General features: G+C 38.2%; 4 non-coding genes across 4 annotated transcripts; all 4 read left to right on the forward strand.

Annotated features, from left to right (window-relative positions):
- Positions 1-2354: 2354 nt before the first annotated feature.
- Trnat-agu (transfer RNA threonine (anticodon AGU)) lies at positions 2355-2427 on the forward strand. The gene has a single exon. It is a non-coding gene; the product is annotated as a tRNA-Thr (tRNA).
- Positions 2428-4373: 1946 nt separating this feature from the next.
- On the forward strand, positions 4374-4446 carry Trnat-agu (transfer RNA threonine (anticodon AGU)). Its single transcript has one exon. It is a non-coding gene; the product is annotated as a tRNA-Thr (tRNA).
- A 9789-nt stretch (positions 4447-14235) lies between these two features.
- Trnat-agu (transfer RNA threonine (anticodon AGU)) lies at positions 14236-14308 on the forward strand. The gene has a single exon. It is a non-coding gene; the product is annotated as a tRNA-Thr (tRNA).
- Positions 14309-16609: 2301 nt separating this feature from the next.
- On the forward strand, positions 16610-16682 carry Trnat-agu (transfer RNA threonine (anticodon AGU)). Its single transcript has one exon. It is a non-coding gene; the product is annotated as a tRNA-Thr (tRNA).
- Positions 16683-21298: the final 4616 nt, after the last annotated feature.

Below are 21298 nucleotides of genomic sequence, written 5' to 3' on the forward strand. Positions count from 1 at the left end.
TACAAACATCAATGGGGTGGCTGTTAAAATAAAAAGAGGAGTGATGCAAGGAGATCCAATGTCTCCTCTACTATTCAACATCGCACTAGACCAAGTGCTGAAAAAGATCCCTGAGGGTGTCGGGGCCACTCTGCAGGGGGAAAGGATAAAGTACCTGGCATTTGCCGATGATATCGTGGTGGTGGCAACTACAAGAGATGGACTGACAACAGCAATTGGAACTCTACTAGATGAAGCGGCTAAATTAGGATTGGAGCCCGGAATAGGGAAGTGCGCCACCACTGGGATCAAGGCAGATCCAGGCAGAAGAACATGGTACCACGACGACCGTGGTTTTGTGTATAAAGAAACGGCTCTACCAAAATTGTCTGCGACTAACTTCTATAAGTACCTGGGAGTCCAAGTGGGGGTCATGAAAACACCGAATGGCCCCCAAGCTATAAGGAGGATTCAAGTCGAACTGGGCAACCTACAAAAAGCAATGCTCAAGCCCCAGCAAAAACTGTGGGCACTTAAGAATGTACTCATCCCACGGTACCATCACGTGTTACACCAGGATGAAATAAAACTGTACCAGCTAAAGAAACTCGACTTAGAAACAAGATACTTCGTAAGAAAGGCATTACATCTGCCTAAAGATACTCCTCTTGGAGTATTTTATGCTAAAACAGCCGACGGAGGATTAGGTATAGAAAGTATGACGGACAGTACACCAGTCGCCAAGAGGAACTTACTTAAACGTTTGGAAAAATCTGAAGACAGAGTGGTAAGCATGATAGCTAAGAAACACCTGGAAGGATATCCCCCGCTGGCCCTTACGAACTGGAAGAATAAACTATATGCCTCCATGGACGGTACGGGACTTAAAGAAGCGTCCCACAGTATAAAGCCAAAGTGGATAGACGCTGGAAATCGCCTTATGAGGGGGGGCACATTCGTCAACGCAATCAAGCTTCGAATGGGAATCTTAACAACACCAGCCCGAAGCGCACGCGGCAGAGACACTTCAAGCCGATGCGATTTAGGATGTAACTCCCCAGGCACACTACACCATATCTTGCAGGTGTGCCCCGCAGTACAACCTTGGCGGATAAGAAGGCATGACGGCATAGTTAAGTATATCAAAACAAAGGCCGAAGAAGAAGGTTATCGGACAAGGCTAGAGCCACGGATGACGACTAGAGAGGGCTTAAGAAAGCCAGACCTTCTGGTGTGGAAGGAAACTGGCTCAATGATCATAGACGCTCAAGTTGTTGCCGACGCAAACGTCAACTCCATCGACGTGTTCCATCAGAATAAAGTCTCGAAGTATAACACACCAGACATCAAGGAAAAAACAAGAGAAATTACGGAGACGGTACCATCAATAGAAGCGGTGACAGGGAACTGGAGAGGCGTCCTTTCAAGAGAGTCTATCCGCGTCTGCCAAAGCCTGGGTATGCGGGCCCCCGACATCGAGCTGCTCTCCATCAAGATCATCGAGGGCGGCCTAAGCATTTACGCTAACTACATGGGGATGTCGGGCGGAGGCGACATCACGTAGGCAACGGGGCCACGGCTGGTTGGCCAGCGACGTTCCTCCAGATCTAAATAAGAACTGATCTGTTGAGTGGAGATAGAATTGGTAACCAGGGTTGTTGGTAGGAACATCTTGATAGCCCTGGTTAGTCTCTCGAATGCATGTTGGATAATGAACCTATATAAATAGGTAAAAGAGGTTACGCCTTGCATAATGAGATTGGAACATCTAGATTGTATACTTTTAAGGCCTTTTGTAAGAGTAGCCAATAAAAAAAAATAAAAAAAATACACAGCCACATGAAAATATTGTTTATAAATATAATTTGTACTAACAAAAAAAAACGAGAATATGTAGTGTTCTAATCCATAGTTTTTTGAGGTTCGTTGAGATGAATAGTGACACCCACAATGCCTTCAAGTCCAGGTTCAGCCTCAATAGGAATGGGGGTGAGAAGTGGTGAAATATAGAATGTCAAAAATGCTGGGTAATGTAATTGAACCAACTATCATAACAGGAAAGAGAGAGAGAGAGAGAGTAGAGTGGGTGTTAGGGAGGAGAATGAGGGAAAGAAGAGAACGAGTTGGAGAGTTAAAAAGGGAGAGTGATTAACCGGTCAGTTGCCCTTTACCTGTTTTGCTCTAGATTATTTGTCAATCAAGATTTTTATGTAACGAGTCTAGTTACCGCCACTTGTTGAACAGCTTTTTTTTTTTTAATTCTTCAGAAGTATATGTTGTTTATAACCTTAGATGATTCTATTTACTTGATGAAATAACAAAATTATATTCTCATAATAACCAAAAATTTAGTGGTGGTATTCTTACATCTAAGAGCCTTCATAGCTCAGTGGCTAGAGCGCTGGTCTAGTAAACCAGAGGCCGGGAGTTCGATCCTCCCTGAAGGCACAATTATAATAAAGTAATCACTATGTCAATAAGCAAATCTATGTAATTGTACTAGAAAAACTGTGTATGGTAGGAAAATGTTAGTAATAACTGATTAGTTGAATTAGTTCTAATGGGACCCTTCAACGATAATTGGTATATCCCAGGACACTGTTGTGTAGGGGATTTTGCTGCAACATAATTTCAATACAGATTTGTAGATGCCATGCAAAACTATCATGGATTATTTCCCATTAGGATTCTTAATCCTGTTTGCAGAGGAAATTAGTTTTAAGATGGAGAGTGTACTACACCCTCTTTGTCATTTATATATTGAGCCTTTATCCTTATTTTTTATGTTGAGCAGTTGTTGGTGCTCCACACTGATACCTCTCAAACATGTGGTAACTGGTATCAATATTCCCAAGGCAAAGATATTACTTCCTTACCTGGTTTTGTCAGTGTTGATGTTTACTGAATGGCAATAAACTGGTGTCTTTTCCAAACTTCAATAAAAGTCTTTATGGCTCAGTGGCAAGACCTCTGGTGTAGTTAACCGTAGACCAAGCTATGATCATCATAGAAGGTAAGGTGCAGTTTTAAAATGTTATATTAATTAAGAAGTATACAATGTACAAAAAATACATTAACATTTCTTGAATTATAATAATTTTCTTAATGAAAATTCTTGATCTTACTGGGAGACAACGTATCCTTACTAGTAATCAGAACTGTCTAATACCTTTGCTGTATTTCTTAGTAACTGGTGGTGCTCATTATCCTTTCCAATGGTGATAAAACACCTTTTCCTCTCTACTGTATATTTGCATACTTGAGGGGAATAGTTTGTTGCTGTGCGGTCACTGGTATCTTATTACTGACTTGTGGAGAAACTTTCTACTATTCTATTACCGAGTTGAGTTTGTGCTTTCTTGTCTGATGGTTTTAATCCTCCTTAGGTGATCGTCCAATCAGTCACAAACTCCTATTTCAAGTCTATTTTCAGGCATATCAATAAATCAGTAGTTTGTGGCTGATTGTCCAGTATTTCGTTTCATAGGATATTTTCTTTGCCATTCTTTCCCTTCCGATGGCCCAGTACTTCAGTTGGAATGGGAAACTTGAATGGTGTAAGAAGACCTGGCGATGGTGGTGAAGTTACTGAGGTAGCAGTTCAGAGCACCACGGCTTTGAATGCGTATAGGATTTGATAGAAGATAGTGTTGGATGGATTGCCTCTTTATCCATAGAACCAGAGTACCTGATGTCAAGCTAGAGATAATATTTATGTCAAACCTTTCTGTCAATGCTGGGTCTAATTAGGACTAACTGACAACCCTTAAGTGTAAGGTGCATAACGGTATTAACCCCATAGGTGTCAGAAATTGTCAATGTCCAGGGTAAATTCGTGTTAAGTAAGGTAGACGGCCGCATGAAAATGTCGTTTATTAATATAATTTGTAAAACTAACAAAAATCGACAGATAGCAGTGTCTAATCCATAGTTTTTGAGGTCGTTGAGATGAATAGTGACACCCCCAATGCCCTTCAAGTCCAGGTTCAGCCTCAATAGGAATGGGGGTGAGAAGGGGTGAAATATAGAATGTCAAAAATGCTGGGTAATGTAATTGAAGCAACTATCATAACAGGAAAGAGAGAGAGAGAGAGAGAGTAGAGTGGGTGTTAGGGAGGAGAATGGGGGAAAGAAGAGAAAGAGTTGGAGAGTTAAAGAGGGAGAGTGATTAACCAGTCAGTTGCCCTTTACCTGTTTTGCTCTAGATTATTTGTCAATCAAGATTTTTATGTAACGAGTCTAGTGACCGCCACTCGTTGAACAGTCGTTTTTTTAAAATTCTTCAGAAGTATATGTTGTTTATAACCTTAAGTGATTCTATTTACTTGCTGAAATAACAAAATTATATTTTCATAATAACCAAAAATTTAGCGGTGGTATTCTTACATCTATGAGCCTTCATAGCTCAGTGGCTAGAGCGCTGGTCTAGTAAACCAGAGGCCGGGAGTTCGATCCTCCCTGAAGGCACAATTATTATAAAGTAATAACTATGTCAATAAGCAAATCTATGTAATTGTACTAGAAAATCTGTGTATGGTAGGAAAATGTTAGTAATAACTGATCAGTTGAATTAGTTCTAATGGGACCCTTCAACGTTAATTGGTATATCCCAGGAAACTGTTGTGTAGGGGATTTTGCTGCAACATAATTTCAACACAGATTTCTATATGCCATGCAAAACTATCATGGATTATTTCCCATTAGGATTCTTAATCTTATTTGCAGAGGAAATTAGTTTTAAGATGGGGAGTGTACTATATCCTCTTTGTCATTTATATATTGAGCCTTTATCCTTATTTTTTATGTTAAGCAGTTGTTGGTACTCCACACTGGTACCTCTCAAACATGTGGTAACTGGTAACAATATTCCTAAGGCAAAGATATTACTTTCTTACCTGGTTTTGTCAGTGTTGATGTTTACTGAATGGCAATAAACTGGTGTCCTTTTCCAAACTTGAATAAAAGTCTTTATAGCTCAGTGGCAAGAGCTCTGGTGTAGTTAACCGCAGACCAAGCTATGATCATCATAGTAGGTAAGGTGCAGTTTTAAAATGTTATATTAATTAAGAAGTATACAATGTACAAAAAATACATTAACATTTCTTGAATTATAATAATTTTCTTAATGAAAATTCTTGATCTTACTGGGAGACAACGTATCCTTACTAGTAATCAGAACTGTCTAATACCTTTGCTGTATTTCTTAGTAACTGGTGGTGCTCATTATCCTTTCCACTGGTGATTAAACACCTTTTCCTCTCTACTGTATATTTGCATACTTGAGGGGAATAGTTTGTTGCTGTGCGGTCACTGGTATCTTATTACTGACTTGTGGAGAAACTTTCTACTATTCTATTACCGAGTTGGGTTTGTGCTTTCTTGTCTGACTGTTTTAATCCTCCTTGCGTGATTGTCCAATCAGATACACACTCCTATTTCAAGTCTATTTTCAGGCATATCAATAAATCAGTAGTTTGTGGCTGATTGTCCAGTATTTCGTTTCATAGGATATTTTCTTTGCCATTCTTTCCCTTCCGATGGCCCAGTACTTCAGTTGGAATGGGAAACTTGAATGGTGTAAGAAGACCTGGCGATCGATGGTGGTGAAGTTACTGAGGTAGCAGTTCAGAGCACCACGGCTTTGACTGCGTATAGGATTTGATAGAAGATAGAGTTAGATGGATTGCCTCTTTATCCACAGAGTCAGAGTACCTGATGTCAAGCTAGAGATAATATTTATGTCAAACCTTTCTGTCAATGCTGGGTCTAATTAGGACAAACTGACAACCCTTAAGTGTAAGGTGCATAACAGTATTAACCCCATAGGTGTCCATCATTGTCAAAGTCCAGGGTAAATGCATGCTAAGCAAGGTAGACGGCCGCATGAAATGTCTTTTATTAATATAATTTGTAAAAACTAACAAAAATCGACAGATAGCAGTGTCTAATCCGTAGTTTTTGAGGTCGTTGAGATGAATAGTGACACCCCGATGCCCTTCAAGTCCATGTTCAGCCCTGATTGAAAAGGGGGGTGAGAAGGGATGAAATATAGTATGTCAAAAATGCTGGGTAATGTAATTGAAGCAACTATCATAACAGGAAAGGGAGAGAGAAAGAGAGAGAGAGAGAGAGAGAGAGAGAGAGAGAGAGAGTAGAGTGGGTGTTAGGTAGGAGAATGAGGGAAAGAAGAGAGAGAAACGTTGGAGAGGTTGGGGGAGAGTTAGAGGAGAGAGAGTTTGTGGAGGGAGAGGAAGTGAGAGACTAGAGGGGGTGTTAGGGAGGAGAAAGAAGAAAAAGTTGAGGGAGAGTTGGAAAGAGAGTTTATCGGTTGTCATAGAGAGTTTTCCCAGGTAGTGCTGGGTTTGTCAGCTAATATATATATGTAGGCCTAGGGTTTTTGATTAATAATATATTGCCAATATGTTCGCTGTGACCTATGGAATGTGAAGAACAGAGTAGAAGCAACGACCCGAGAAAGCTGAACAATGAGTTTCTGTGGATGGCGTGACATAAAACTGCATAGTTAGACAAGTCAATGTACTCAGGTCATGAACTCTTCTCAAAGTGCCTTTGTGAAACTGGATGCAGCTAGTATTGTGAGGCGCTAACGAACTGTGCATTCGTATGTGCATGTGCGCCTCTTCCTGTTAAAATCTATGATACCCAAGTCTATGGGGGATTTTTGATAGAGGCGTCTTTGGAAGGAAGGTAGGATGCCGTGGTGCTCTCCGAAGTGGTTTTTTATTAAGTGTGCGAAATAGTCCGGCTGCATGGGTGAGTTAAATTACTTTAGCCAAAGGGGTGGCTTGTTGTCTGTTTGACATTTTTATAAGAATATCTAATCTTTGATTTTGTTGCTAAACTTGTGTGTGTACTTATGGGATGTGTTCTGTGTCTTTGAAACAGATGGTTCTAGACAGAACCAGCAGGGGGGGGTGGGGGACCGAGAGGGAGTCCCGATGGATATAGACTTTTTGGTGACTGAATACTGCCAGACATTTTACTGTTGAGTTTTTTTAAGTTAGTCAGCAAGACTTGGATCATTATCTTTGTTACTAAATAAATGTTTGTTTTATGATGCAACTCTCTCATTTTCATTACCTGTTAGAGTGGAGAGAGAGAGAGAGAGAGAGAGGTCACGAGCCGCTAGTCACTTGGAATAGAGAGAGGTTTGTTTGTTTTGCCTTGACGCTCGAGTTACACGTTTACCAAATGAATAATGAGGAAATAACCTCATTACATATATTTATATATATATATATATGCAAAAACAAATGCCGTTTATTAACCAGGTCACTGTACCACGGGAATAACTTACATCCAAGAGGAATTATAATTGATAAGCGCTTTGTCTCCATTGCAATTCGAACTGCTTCAGGGTTTAGAAATAACGATATACTGTTGACTTTTGACCACAGATGGCTCAGAGATCTCAAGTCAATGTACATCGTAGTTTCTAAACCAGTCAGTGGATTGAATCCCACTAATGACAAAGCAATTATCACCACCCTGTGATAGAGGTATAAGAATACTACCACCGTAGGTCCTGCGTGTCGTAAAAGGCGACTGAAAGACAGTTGCTGCCTTTCAGTCTACTGTTTTAGTAAAAGGCTAGGCCCACCACCAATAACTGGTGGAAAGTGCTGCCTTGCAGGTGGACTTTTTAGTCAAAGGCGAGGCCCACCGCCAGTAACTGTGGTTGGTGACAGCAAGGGCACGCAGTCGTAAAAACCCCTTTGCCAAATAATAAACCATGCCTGATGTTGTAAGGAAAAGCGCATCAGGCAACCGACCCCCGACGGTGGGAAAGAAGAAATGTAAAGCGAATCGAGGTAAAATAAATTGTGGAATAAGACAAAATATATGGCTAATTTTACGATCTACATAGAATTGCGCGGACAAACAATCATTACTTGTAGGATAAAGGAAGGTTTAAAATTGTTCTCCTTCAGAATTGAATAAACTAAAACATAATTCAAATGTACGTGAATAGCAGTAGTACTAGTAAATCGGTAGACTTTTATTTTTATTTGTGTTTTCGTAATTTACTTTTCTTTCATTTATTGTTGTTAGAAACGTGTTTATAATAAATTATTTGCATGAGAGAGTAGCTGGATTATATGAAATGATCCGAGATTTAGAAGTCCCATTCATAGGAATTAACTCTTTGACAAGTTCATCGACGCTGACATTTAACATTGAGATTACCGGCAGATATTATCATAAGAAGGTTTCAACTTTATTAGACCTCTCTCTCTCTCTCTCTCCCTCTCTCTCTCTCCTCTCTCTTCTTCCTCTCTCTCTCTCGCTCTCTCTCTCTCTCTCTCCTCTCTCTCTCTCTCCTTTGTTTAATCGTACTGTGCCTTGTCAAAGCTGCATATATTTTCGTACGTAACCTACAGTTTGTGAATAATTTACATGAATGTTTAATTCACCCCAAAAGCATAATAATGAAAGTACTTACATGTATGATCATATTTCTTAACTAACCTCTACAAATTCAGGTATAATCTTTATTTCTTCACTAACCTCTACACATTCAGGTATAATCATATTTCATTCACTAACCTATACAAATTCAGGTACTAGTATATTTCTTCACTAACCTCTACAATTTCAGGTATAATCATATTTCTTCAACCTCTACAAATTAGGGTATCAAATCCAAATTTATTTCTTTCAGAACCTAATACCAAAACTTCAGGTTTAATCAAATTTTCTCTACAACCTCTACAAATTTCAGGTATAATCAAATTTATTTCTTCCACAAAACCTCTACCAAATTCAGGGTATAAACAAAATTTCTGCACTAACCGTATACAAATGCAGGTATAATCAAATTTGTTCACTAACAAATCTACAAATTCAGGTAATTAATCCAAATGGTCTTCATAAACCTTATACAAATAATCAGGTATATCTTCAATTTCTTCCCTAACCACCTATACAAAATTCAGGTATAATCAAATTTCTTCCACTAACCTATACAAATTCAAGGTATAATCAAATTTCTTCAACTAACCTATACAAATTAATTCAGGTAATAATCAAATGTCCTTCCACCCCTAAGCCTTATACAAATTAGGGATAATCAAATGGTCTTCAACTAACCTAAATACAAATTAGGTATAATCAAATTTCTTCACTAACCTAATACAAATTCAAGGATATAATTCAAATTCTTCAACTAATCTATAAAAATTCAGGTAATATTAATCTTCATCCAAATTTCTCCTTAAACCTAACACTATACAAATTAGTTTTTTTTCCCCCCCCCCTTCCCCAACCAGGTTCCACCGGTCCCCCCCTTTATCAAATTTCACGTTACCCACCCAATTTTTCTTCAACCAAGCTCAACCCCTATACAAAATTCACGCCGGTGGTATAATTTCACGCAGTTTGTCCCTTTCAACTCTAAACCCCTTTCTTACCAAAATTCCAAGGGGTTATAGCGGGGTATAATCAAATTTCTTTTCAGGTAACTAATACCCCCCAAACATTTCCTTCCTAGATTACATTAATCTATTTAAAAATTCGTTCTTTCACCACCCACCCAAACCATACCAAAAAACTTCACGGCGTATTTCAATAAGCACACGTTTTGTCTTCACCTAACCCTATACCAAATTTTCACTGGGTATAATAAATTCTTCAATAACCTCTACACATTTCGAGGGCTATAATCATAGTTTTTCTTCACCTCAACCAAACCATCTACAAATTACACGGTGTTTTTAAATTTTTCAAAGGCTTTCCGTTTAATCAAATTTCCTTGCCTCAACGCCTAGATACCCAAATTGCACCCGGTCTCTATAATCAAATTTGTTCCCATTAACTTTAAAACCAACCTAATTCCAAATTCAGAGGTGATATAATCAAATGTCTTCACCAACCTATACAAATTCACGTATAATCAAGTTCTTCACTAACCTATACAAAATTCCAAGGTATAATCAAATTCTTCAACTTTCAAAAACCTCTACAAATTCAGGTATAATCATATTTCTTCACAAACCTCTACAAATTCAGGGTATAATCAAATTTCTTCACTAACCTATACAAATTCACGTATAATCAAATTTCTTCACTAACCTTTACAAATTCAGGTATAATCAAATGTCTTCACTAACCTATACAAATTCAGGTATAATCAAGTGTCTTCACTAACCTCTACAAATTCAGGTATAATCAAATTTCTTCACTAACCTATACAAATTCAGGTATAATCAAATGTCTTCACTAACCTATACAAATTCAGGTATAATCAAATGTCTTCACTAACCTATACAAATTCAGGTATAATCAAATTTTCTTTCCCTAACCTATACAAAATTCAGGTATAATCAAAAATTTCTCACTAACCTATACAAATTCAGGTATAATCAAATGTCTTCACTAACCTATACAAAATTCAGGTATAATCAAATTTCTTCCCTAAACCTATACAATTCAGGTATAATCAAATGTTTTTCACTACCTATTTACAAAGTTCACGTATAATCATATTCTTCACTAACCTATACAAAGTCACGTATAATGAAATTTCTTCACTAACCTCTACAAATTCAGATATAATCATATTTTTTCACTAACCTATACAAATTCACGTATAATCATTTTCTTCACTAACCTCTACAAATTCACGTATAATAATATTTCTTCACTAACCTATACAAATTCAGGTATAATCAAATGTTTTCACTAACCTATACAAATTCACGTATAATCATATTTCTTCACTAACCTATACAAATTCAGGTATAATCAAATGTCTTCACTAACCTCTACAAATTCACGTATATTCAAATTTCTTCACTAACCTCTACAAATCACGTATATTCAAATTTCTTCACTAACCTCTACAAATTCACGTATATTCAAATTTCTTCACTAACCTCTACAAATTCACGTATATTCAAATTTCTTCACTAACCTCTACAAATTCACGTATATTCAAATTTCTTCACTAATCTATACAAATTCAGGTATAATCATATATCTTCACTAACCTCTACAAATTCAGGTATAATCATATTTCTTCACTAACCTCTACAGATTCATGTATAATCATATATCTTCACTAACCTCTACAAATTCATGTATAATCATATTTCTTCACTAACCTCTACAGATTCAGATATAATCAAATTTCTTCACTAACCTCTACAAATTCAGGTATTATCATATTTCTTAACTAACCTCTACAAATTCAGGTATTATCATATTTCTTCACTAACCTCTACAAATTCAGGTATAGACGCCCACATTTAAAGTTCATAATTATACCTGTTTTGGGTAATGAAAGTTCTTTGTTATGTTTTATTCAAATTACCGAAGGCCCATCGTTTCCAACAAACATATACAATATCACTTTATGTAAAGTCGGAGAAATAACAAGTTTCCGCGTTTTGCCGTGAGAATGAAATTCGTGTCTTTCTCTCCCTATCCTTCGAGGCGATGACGTCACTCTGGGTTTCAAGCGCATAATGCGAATGCAAATGAATCCATTACCATGGCGAAATCACAGTTCGTGGTCGGCTCACCGATACAGAGTGATTACTTTGCATGGGTTTGTCTGCATTTGCAATGCATATTTTTCTTTCTCTTGTTAGCAGAAGCTTCCACCTTCTCGAATATGTTAATGTAAATAGTCAGTTCTTTTTTTTTTCAATGCTGTTACGAAGGAGCGGACGCAGATATTTTGTATAATGCAATCATAATACGCAAGGTTTAACGTCTTACGTAATCGCCCGACCAAAGCACTTTGCAATTTCTTTATAAATTCTATATTTATCTGTCTTTCTCCACCTTCTCTGGTGTTTTCATTTTGGCTGGATAGGTATGGCAGGTGGAAAATAATTTTTTCTCTCAATCCTTTAGAAACTAGAAAGTGTCCACTTTTGTACTCTGTGTGTATGTTGCTTTAGTATTTTGTAAAAAGTATAATACATAGGTAGAAAGATTTGTCGATTAGAATCCCAAGATAGTGAGTGAGTTGCAGAATGTCAGTGAAAAGATGCTTTTACATCCCTTTCTTTAGTAACTTCAGAATATTTGAGATATTTTGGTATAAAGCAGTACATTTTATACCTCAAGAAATACATTAATCGCAGTTTCGTCTTCTATTCCAAAGTCCGTTAAAAAATCTCCAAATCTGTCTTGGTTTTACAAGCTAGAATGTTTCCGCACTTCGTTCTTGAGCTGTTAAGTATATCTCAGTTTAAACAAACCACAGCTGATTATCAGCTCTCCTAGGGCTGGCCCGAAGCATTAGATATTTTTACGTGGCTAGGAAACAATTGGTTATCTAGCAACGGGACCTGCAGGTTATTGTGGGATCCGAACCACATTATAACGAGAAATTATTTTCTAATCACCAGAAACAAATTCCTCTTATTCCATGTTGGCAGAGCGGGGAATCGGACTCGGGACTACATAATGGGTAGGCGAGCACGTAAACCACTCGTTCAACGAGCATCTCTCTTGAGCTGTTGGCAGATGAAAGATCTTGAGAAGCAATTAGGCAATGGCTTCCAGTTCTACAGAGAAGAAAAATGGCCACAGTGATCGAACACTGTCCTTATTTACATTCGATTCAAAAAATAGGAGCAAGTTGAACGTTCCAGAATTTAGTCTGTCGAAAGTAACTGTGTGTTTACAAGACTTCCAGGAATAGTTGAGGATGTCTTGAAGTCAGTGTTTGTTATTGCATGAAAGTATGGAGCTTATATTTTATGTACACTACATCATAGTAAAACTTAAAAAGCTCTACTGTTATTTATATTCACGAACCTTAACCATATCTATCGGTAGTCATTATTATTTTGTCTTGGGCAACAGCGTCACCATAAAACAATCCTTATCTGGCCTGGAGTCCAGTTTCTCTTGCATAGGTTCAGTTGTTTTAGATATAAGCAAAAGGAGTAGGATTCCTATTTGTTTACCTCATCGTTTTGCAGTCTTACTGCTCTTCAATTCTACCTGTTTTGCGGATTCACACTGTCTACTATAGTAGATTCACATCACCCGTGCATCTAATGTCTAGGCCCGTCCCTTACGACGCTCCTGATTGGCTGTTGATAAACCAAATCACAGGGCTGGAAAATCTCAGTCTCTCGAGAGAGTTCACATAGGCAGGATGTATGTTCCACGTCTCCTGAGGGACACGTCTTTCAGGAGAGGTGGAACATGCATCCTGCCTATGTGAACTCTCTCGAGAGACAGAGAGTTTGCAGCCCTGTGATTGGCTTATTTACAGCCAATCAGGTATCTACTATAACTCTTTTCGCGATCTCCCGATATTCCATGAAGCCGATTTATGCCAGATGACTGATTTATCAGAGTTAAGCTGTCAAACCAAGGACTGAGACACTGTCTGTCATTCTCGACACTGTCTGTCATTCTCGAGAGTGAAAAGAAGTTGGAGAGGTTGGACAGCAAGATGAAAAGATACAGAGAGTGGATCTAAAGGTAAAACTGGTAGGGAATTCCTTAGTTGTACAGAGAAGTAAAAAGGGTGTTGGATGGCAAGATTTAAAGAAAGGAAGCGGGGACAGAGGTAAAGTAAAAGGCTAAAAAGTGGCTACACCTCGTGGTCTAAGGAACGCGGCCCTATTCTCGCTCTCTCTCTCTCTCTTTCTCTCTCTCTCTTATAATACGTACATCGTGAAAATTCGTATCGCCCGTGAGACTTGACGTTCACATCTTTGTTTTGTATTTATTGATTTTTTTCCATTTTTTTCCATGTTTTGTATTTTTTTATTTTTTCATGTTTTTTATTTTTTTATCCATGTTTTGTATTTATTGATTTTTTTCCTTGGTGTTTACGTGTAAGCTGTGATATACCTAAAGGAATTATTATTTATCATTTTTTTATCTTTCCTAGTAAAGTACCTATTTGATTCAAATATGTATGAAGGACAGAAAACTTTTATGGGTAATCTTTCTGTACCACAAATAATCTCACAGTATTTTCGAAGATGAAAATATAAATTTCTCTCTCTCCTTTTTTTGTACGTTTCATTCATTTGCTTTTAAGGATGTGCGCATGTACTCAGTTTACCTGTAATTTAATCTTCGTGATATTGGAGGTATTTATTCGCAGTTTAACTCTTCTAATTTTTGAAAATATATTTTAAAATTTAACGTTTTCCAGGACATGGTTATTTCAGTGTGCAGATGATGGCTCCGAAATGAGTTTTAAAATGTTACCAAGTATAACCCGAAATTATTTTGGTTTGAGACACATATATATAAGCCTTCATAGCTCAGTGGCTAGAGCGCTGGTCTAGTAAACCAGAGGCCGGGAGTTCGATCCTCCCTGAAGGCACGTGCAATTATTATAGAAAACTAATTAGTGAGATAATTAATAAATGTGAGTGTGGCTGCTCTGGAAACGCTATGTGAGGATGATAGGAAACATAAAGTCTGGTCAATTGGCCTGTACCAAATAGGGCTTTCTACCTGACTTTATATATATAAATATATATGTGTGTGTGTGTGTGTAAAGTACACTTATGTTGAAGAAATTTTGCTGCGACATATTTTTAGTACATGAATTTTAAATGCCATGCAAAATTATTTTGGATTTTATCTGTGAGAATCATTAATTATATTGGCAGAAAAAAATTAGTTCAAGGTGGGGAGCTTACTACAGCCTATTTGTCATATTTATTAAACCTTTATCTTAGTTTTTTATGGCAAGTAGTTGGCAGTGCTTCACACTGGTACAGTCACTCAAAAATGTTCTACAACATACTTCAAAACTTTTCGGACAACAGCTTATGATAGTGACATCTGGTGCTATCTGGCAAACCTGTCGTAAGAGCATGAAACAACTCGGACACTACAGGTGCGTCAGAGAAATACCTGTAGTTTTCCCCTTAAACCGATTTTTGGCCGATATTGTTGTCATACTTTACTGGATTAAAGGATTTTACCATAATACTTCTCAGAGGTCATCACTGTTCTTATGTTTTTAATGTTTTGATCTCCTAAGGTCATCAGCTTCGGTTTGTTTCATCTTCCTTATATGTATAAGAAGCTCTGGCTGGAAAAGGTGAAGGAGAAGATCGTAGACCCTGAGCTTTCGTCTTTAATTCCAGACCTGTTGCCGTATCCATCTATATACGGTTTTTCTATTTACTCCAAGCTACCGAGTAATATCTAGATAGAAACATTAGTTTCATACAAGTTAGTGATTGATGACCTGTGAGGTGAATTGGTGCAGCTGAGTTTGTTACCCAACTTACCGGTACAAGTGACGAAACAGTTAAACTTTCCCGCCTGAGTGTGACGTCACACAATAGCATACAATGTTATAATATTTTTTTTTCTTTTTAGTGTTTTTAACAACGATTATGGTAGTACTATTTCTTTATTTATATGATTTCGTTGATTTTTATTATTCAATATTTTTATTCGTTATGATGTTCCAGAATTTTAGTCTGTTGAAAACCGCTAGTTCTGTACAAGACCTCAGGAAACTGGTGAGGACGCCATGAATTCAGTGTTTGTTTGTACGGAATGAAAGTATGGAGCTTAAGATTTTTTTATATGCTATATTATAGTCGAACTTGAAAGTCCTGCTGTTATTTACTGTTCACGAACCTTGATAGTTTTTATAATTTACCCTGGGTAACAGCGCCCCCATAAGACACTTCTTACCTGGCCTGGAATCTACCTTCTGTTGCATAGGTTCAATTGTTTTAGATAGAAAAAAGAAAACTTACCGTCTGAAAGGAATCACAAGCCTTTGATCTATTTTTAGCTCCCAATATTCCGTGGAACTCATTTACACCGGATGATGACTGATTGATTTATCAGATTTAAACTGCTAAGCCAAGTTCTGGGACATAATCAGTTATTCGGATCTCAGGAGAGTACTAAGAAGTATAATAGCTAGAAAGGTTGGACAGCAAGATTGAAGGAATGGAAGCGGAAACAGAGATAAAGTAAACGGCAAAAAAATAATGGGTACTACAGCTTGGGCTCGAAGGGACAGTCGTCTAATCTTTATGGTGCGCCACATGGGGTATGCTGACGACACTACCTTTTCTCATTGTATGTACACCTGCGCGAATATCCGTACGCCGGTGAGACTTGAATTTCACATCTGTGTTCTGTATTTATTGATTTTTTTCCATGTCAGTTCGTCGGTGTCTACAAGTAACCTGCTATATACCCAAAGTGATTTTTATGTATTTTTCAATCTTACATACTAAAGTACCTATTTGAGCAGAGAAAGTTTGAAATGTCTGAATTTTATGTTTATTTTTGTCCCACACACAATTTAAAGTGTTTGCGAAGATGATAAAATTATTAATTTCTAGTTTTATTTTTTTTTTTTTTCATCTTAAGTTTAATTCATTCATTTTTTTTAAGGATGTGAGCACGTGCTCAATTTATTTGTAGGTTAATCCTCGTTATGTTTGAGGTATTAATTTTTTAATACATTATCTAAGATCTTTTCAAATTATACCTATTTCATTAGCTGAAGATGATGCTCCCGAGATGAGATGTAACCTATGATTTCCTATTTTGTTTACATAGTGATTACTTAGTAACCAGTGAATTTTATATATATATATAAACAACCAGAAATTTTTCTGTCTTTTTGAGTATCATATATGCCTTCATAGCTCAGTGGCTAGAGCGCTGGTCTAGTAAACCAGAGGCCGGGAGTTCGATCCTCCCTGAAGGCAGTTGTGAGATTAGAATCACAGTCCTTTTGAAAGATATAGTTTCATCTTATGAAGTATAACCGACATTTGGGTTATCCTCAAGCTTAATTTGTCTCCTCTTATTTTTACTATATATCTTGAGCAATCTTAAGAATTCATCTGCCTTTGGAATATTACCTGCTATTGTTCCATAAGTTATCACCAATGTTGTGAAGTTAATTTACTAATTACTTATTATGCTTCCTATTTTTGTACCTTTTTATTTTGTATGCTATTCTGCATCTAGTTTGACTATTCTTGCACCTAACCAATAAATTTCTAAAATCCATAGAAATTCTTAGTTATTTTCTAGATGTGGCTCAGATTCCACGCCAACCAGTAAGATTGTCAGTTAACTTAGCAGTACCCCTTGATGTCCCATTGCTGCCTCATTCCTGTGGAGGCCAAGGCACACTAGAATTCAGACTGTGAGAGGCCACTAGCACCCTCAAAAGTTTGCAGTCACCCAAAACTTGTGTGCAATTTTTTTTCTGGCAAAATGGGTAGTTCTCTCATTAAGAATGTGTGGTCATCACTCATCATGCGACAATTAGTTGATAATTGTATATTAATGTTATGGTTTTGCGAGTTCAATGCAGACTACATGAAATTTATATGGACCTGTTGTATGTACGCTGATCTGGCGACTACTATCTTATGATATGGGAAGACCCCTTAAGACCTGAGAAGATTATCAGGGACCAGTGTAAGATCTACTTATGATAATGTTATAATCAGGGACCACCTAAAGATATCTGAAAATGCTATTGATACAAGCTTTAACCTTAAGTTTCCTTCAAGCAAAGGTAGAACTGGAACAACAAGAACAACAACAATAACAACTCGTTGCATTGGTCTCATTGTATGAACATAGAAGGCCAACCAGGTGGAGGAGACACCGTTACTGGGTCTAGCATTACTGGGTCCAGCCTTGCATCAGTCAGCGACTCCAATTTGAGGATTACGAGAAATTGATGGTGGAGCTTGAGAGGCACTCGACAACCTAGCATATTTTAAGCACAAAAAAAAATATTTATATGCATAGAATTTTGAGTGATATCTATGCCTATACTCTGTTTTTTTCCTTCTGTCCACCCGCTTGTGGTGTTAGCGTATGGTAACACTGCGTCCCGGGCTTTAGATAGTTACGCCGTGTAATTTTTAGGTAAATAAAAGGATATCTGGGTGTACATTTGCAACTGAAAAGTGTTTTAATAATTTACTGTATGCGAATTACACCGTTAATATTCGAAATAGGATATTATTATAATCGTTGAATGTAAGCTGAATGTAACTATCTAAAGCCCGGGACGTAGTGTTACCATACAAAAACACCAAAGGCGGGTGGAAAGATGGAAAAACACCGAGTATAGTTGTATTTACATGTAATATGAAACAAGCAAAACTGTAGACTTCTAATAATTTTTATTTGAATTATACAAGAGGATTTAAAGTGATAAAAGTGATAAAATAAACAAAACAGTCGAATTTCAAGAGCAAATCACCCCCTAAAAAAAATAAAAACTGGACTGACTTGGGATCCATGAACAAATAAATAACTACTTAACTACAAAGTTTGAATTGTACACAGTTCATAATACTCTTGTGTTAAGCACTTGCTCTTTCCCAGCCTACATCACTTATAAGGTTGGGCAGAAAGTTATTGACTACCTTGGCGCTTGTGACTGGCATGCACACTGGCTGGGTTACATCGGTTGCTGCATTAGTATTTTTCTTAAGTATTATTTTAATTTTACAAAATACAGTCGTACTTGATTTACTTTACTATAATAAATTTATTCAATACTTTTGATCAAATTTTACGGTATTATATGGTTTACTTTTATTGTTTTTATTCTATACACATCTGCTCAAATTTTTTTGTCTCCTCTCTCTCTCTCAGGAGACTGAAATCTCCTATCAGAGCTGCTTTGTGACCTTTTGGTGGTACCTGAGATGTCTTAGCTATTGCATTTTCGTATTGGTGCTTATATGATTTTTTTTTTTATGTTGATACCCTAAGACCTTTTCATATAAGTACTGAGGACACTGTGCACAACATTCACTAAAAACTTGAACCTTGTCTGCTAACATCAGGTAGTTATGAAGAGCGGTTTCATCCCCAACTTCATTCTTGTAATCAGAGACAAATGTTGCGTTTCTCTCCGGTGTGTGTGTTTTTTTTTTTTTTTTTTTTTTTTTTTTTTTTTTTTTTTAAATCTGCGATCGGTGCTTCTGTGACGTGACGCCTTACATTGAATTTTTTAAAGCTGTTTCATTGTTGTCTGATGTTCCTTCTTCCGTGTGCGGGCGTGTCTTTGACACACATGAGCACATGACTTCTGTGTTTGGGAGCCAGTCATTAGAGGAGCTGTACCCGGAATATGACTTGCACTAAGAAAGGCGGGGAATTATATACCCTCACAGTGGACGCTGAGTCGTATAAGAAAAAAACTTAATTATATCGTAAAAAATTGACTGGTCTCTGTTGCATGATTAGTGTAATTTAGGAGAAGCAAAGTACGTTTAATGATCACTTAGTGACGTTACTCAGGCCATTATTTATTACTCTGTTCCTAATGCCTTTATTTACAGCCTCAGTTTTTGCGTATACTCTTCGCCGGATGCTATTTTATTTATTGTAACTTTGATCTGAAAACAAGAACTGTACATGTGAAGCCTGTTCCGATTTACATGATATTTATTGGACCACTCAACTATTTAAGGAAAAGTCTCGAAGGGTAAATTACCGAAATATGTTCACCCAGTATCTTATTCTCATCCTATATGGCATTCATTTTTCCAGTTGGAAAAATTGATTGTTCCGACACGGCATACAAACCTTCGGTCCTTTTACAATAGGAAGGTACTAGCGGCAGCTGGATAGGTCGTAAGCTTTCGAACAAGGGGTTCGGTAGTTAACTGCTTGTCCGACAGGCGCGCGCGGGCGACTAGGAGGTAAACAAACCACTTTTGCTTTCGGCCTGCTGGCATGTAGACGTGTATCATCGCTCTCTGCCCGCTTCATCGTCGTTGCTTTCGCATGGTTGTGTTTTTCTTTTTCTATTTATCTAGTGAAACTGAATTGTAAGTACAATCATTTCATATTTATTTCCATTGAATTCAATTGTGAATTAAAGGATCTTGGTTTCTCCACGCCCTCCGATTACCCGAGTGCCGGGACTGAAGGGCGTAAGTGCGGGAATTCATTTTCCCAGAAATGATCCTCGTATTGTGTATGCTCGGTGCCGAGGGCGGGAGAGCGCTCGCTCCGAGCTTATATTTTGGTTGAAAATGTGTAGATGAAAATCGTAAGTAAGTGCCTTTTCATTTTTTTTTTTTTTTTTTTTTTTTTGACCTGTATGCTCGTTGCCGAGCGAATGCGCTCGGCACGAAAACTTATTCTGTATGGAAGTGGAATCGCAAGTACAGTATTCTTTTTCATTTTCATATATTTATTTGATTGTAGCAATACTCATTTTGGATCAGTTTCCGCTCTTACCCGGAAATTGATCCTTTCCCCTTTTTATTTGAATGAAGTGAAATCGCAAGTGCAGTTCTTTTTCATTTTCATATTTTATTGAGATTGCATTATTTACTTGGATCAATGTTTCCGCTATTTCCCGGGAATTGATCCTTCCCCTTTTTATTTTGTATGAAGTGAAATCGCAAGCGCAGTATTCTTTTTCATTTTTCATATATATATTTTGATTGCATCAATTCATTATGGATCAAGGTTCCCGTTCATAATCGGGAATGGATCCTTTTACCCTTGCGCTCGGTACCGAGGGCGCAAATGCGCTCGCTCCGAGCCCTTATTCATGGTGAAGTGAATCGTAATGCAAGATTCTTTTTCATGTTATTCCTTTTATTATTGATTGCATCTATATTTATTTTGGTTCAAGTTCCGCTCAGTCAGGGAATTGATCCTTATGCCCGTGCATTCGGTGCCGAGGGCACGATTGCTCTCGGGCTCTTTTATTATTGTTGGGTACATGGGTGCTGTGCGGGGGTGGGGAACGAGAATCCCTCCCCCCCCGCTAAGCTCCCCACAGATGGCCCTTCCCCTTCGGGGGGGGAGGTTATCTGGGTTTCTCCTCCTCGCCCCGATCCGTCGAGCGCGGGGGAGGGCGCTCGGTGCCCGATGTACAATTGTATTCGGGGTCTTCCGCTCGTTCGGTGTGGGGCTCACCCCCCCGCGCGAGGGGACTTCCCCCCCACTAATCACTACTACTGTTATTTCCGCAGGTGCTATTGCCACGAGGGTGGACCTTGGTGAGGTATGGGCGTCCGTCGATTTGCAGGGCGTGCCTAGTGTCCAGGGGCGGCGGTTCTATGTCTGGGCCTGCTGCGGTCACCCATGGAGTGGTGACCACGACAACGATATCGACTCCAGGTGACGACGTCCCTCCTCACCTGGTGTACTCGCCTCACGTGGTAACAGTCTTGCCTACAGCCGCTGTGAAGTGCCGTTCGCCGTACCGAGAGGGGGGGCGTGCCGCCGCGCTCGTGGTTGCCGCGCTGCCGCGACCACACTTCCGCTGCCCTAGAGCTCGCCCCTGACCTGCCGCCGGTACCAGGATGTTGATGGCTGCTGC

This window comes from Macrobrachium nipponense, chromosome 4 (assembly GCF_015104395.2).
Source record: "Macrobrachium nipponense isolate FS-2020 chromosome 4, ASM1510439v2, whole genome shotgun sequence".
Taxonomy (NCBI): domain Eukaryota; kingdom Metazoa; phylum Arthropoda; class Malacostraca; order Decapoda; family Palaemonidae; genus Macrobrachium; species Macrobrachium nipponense.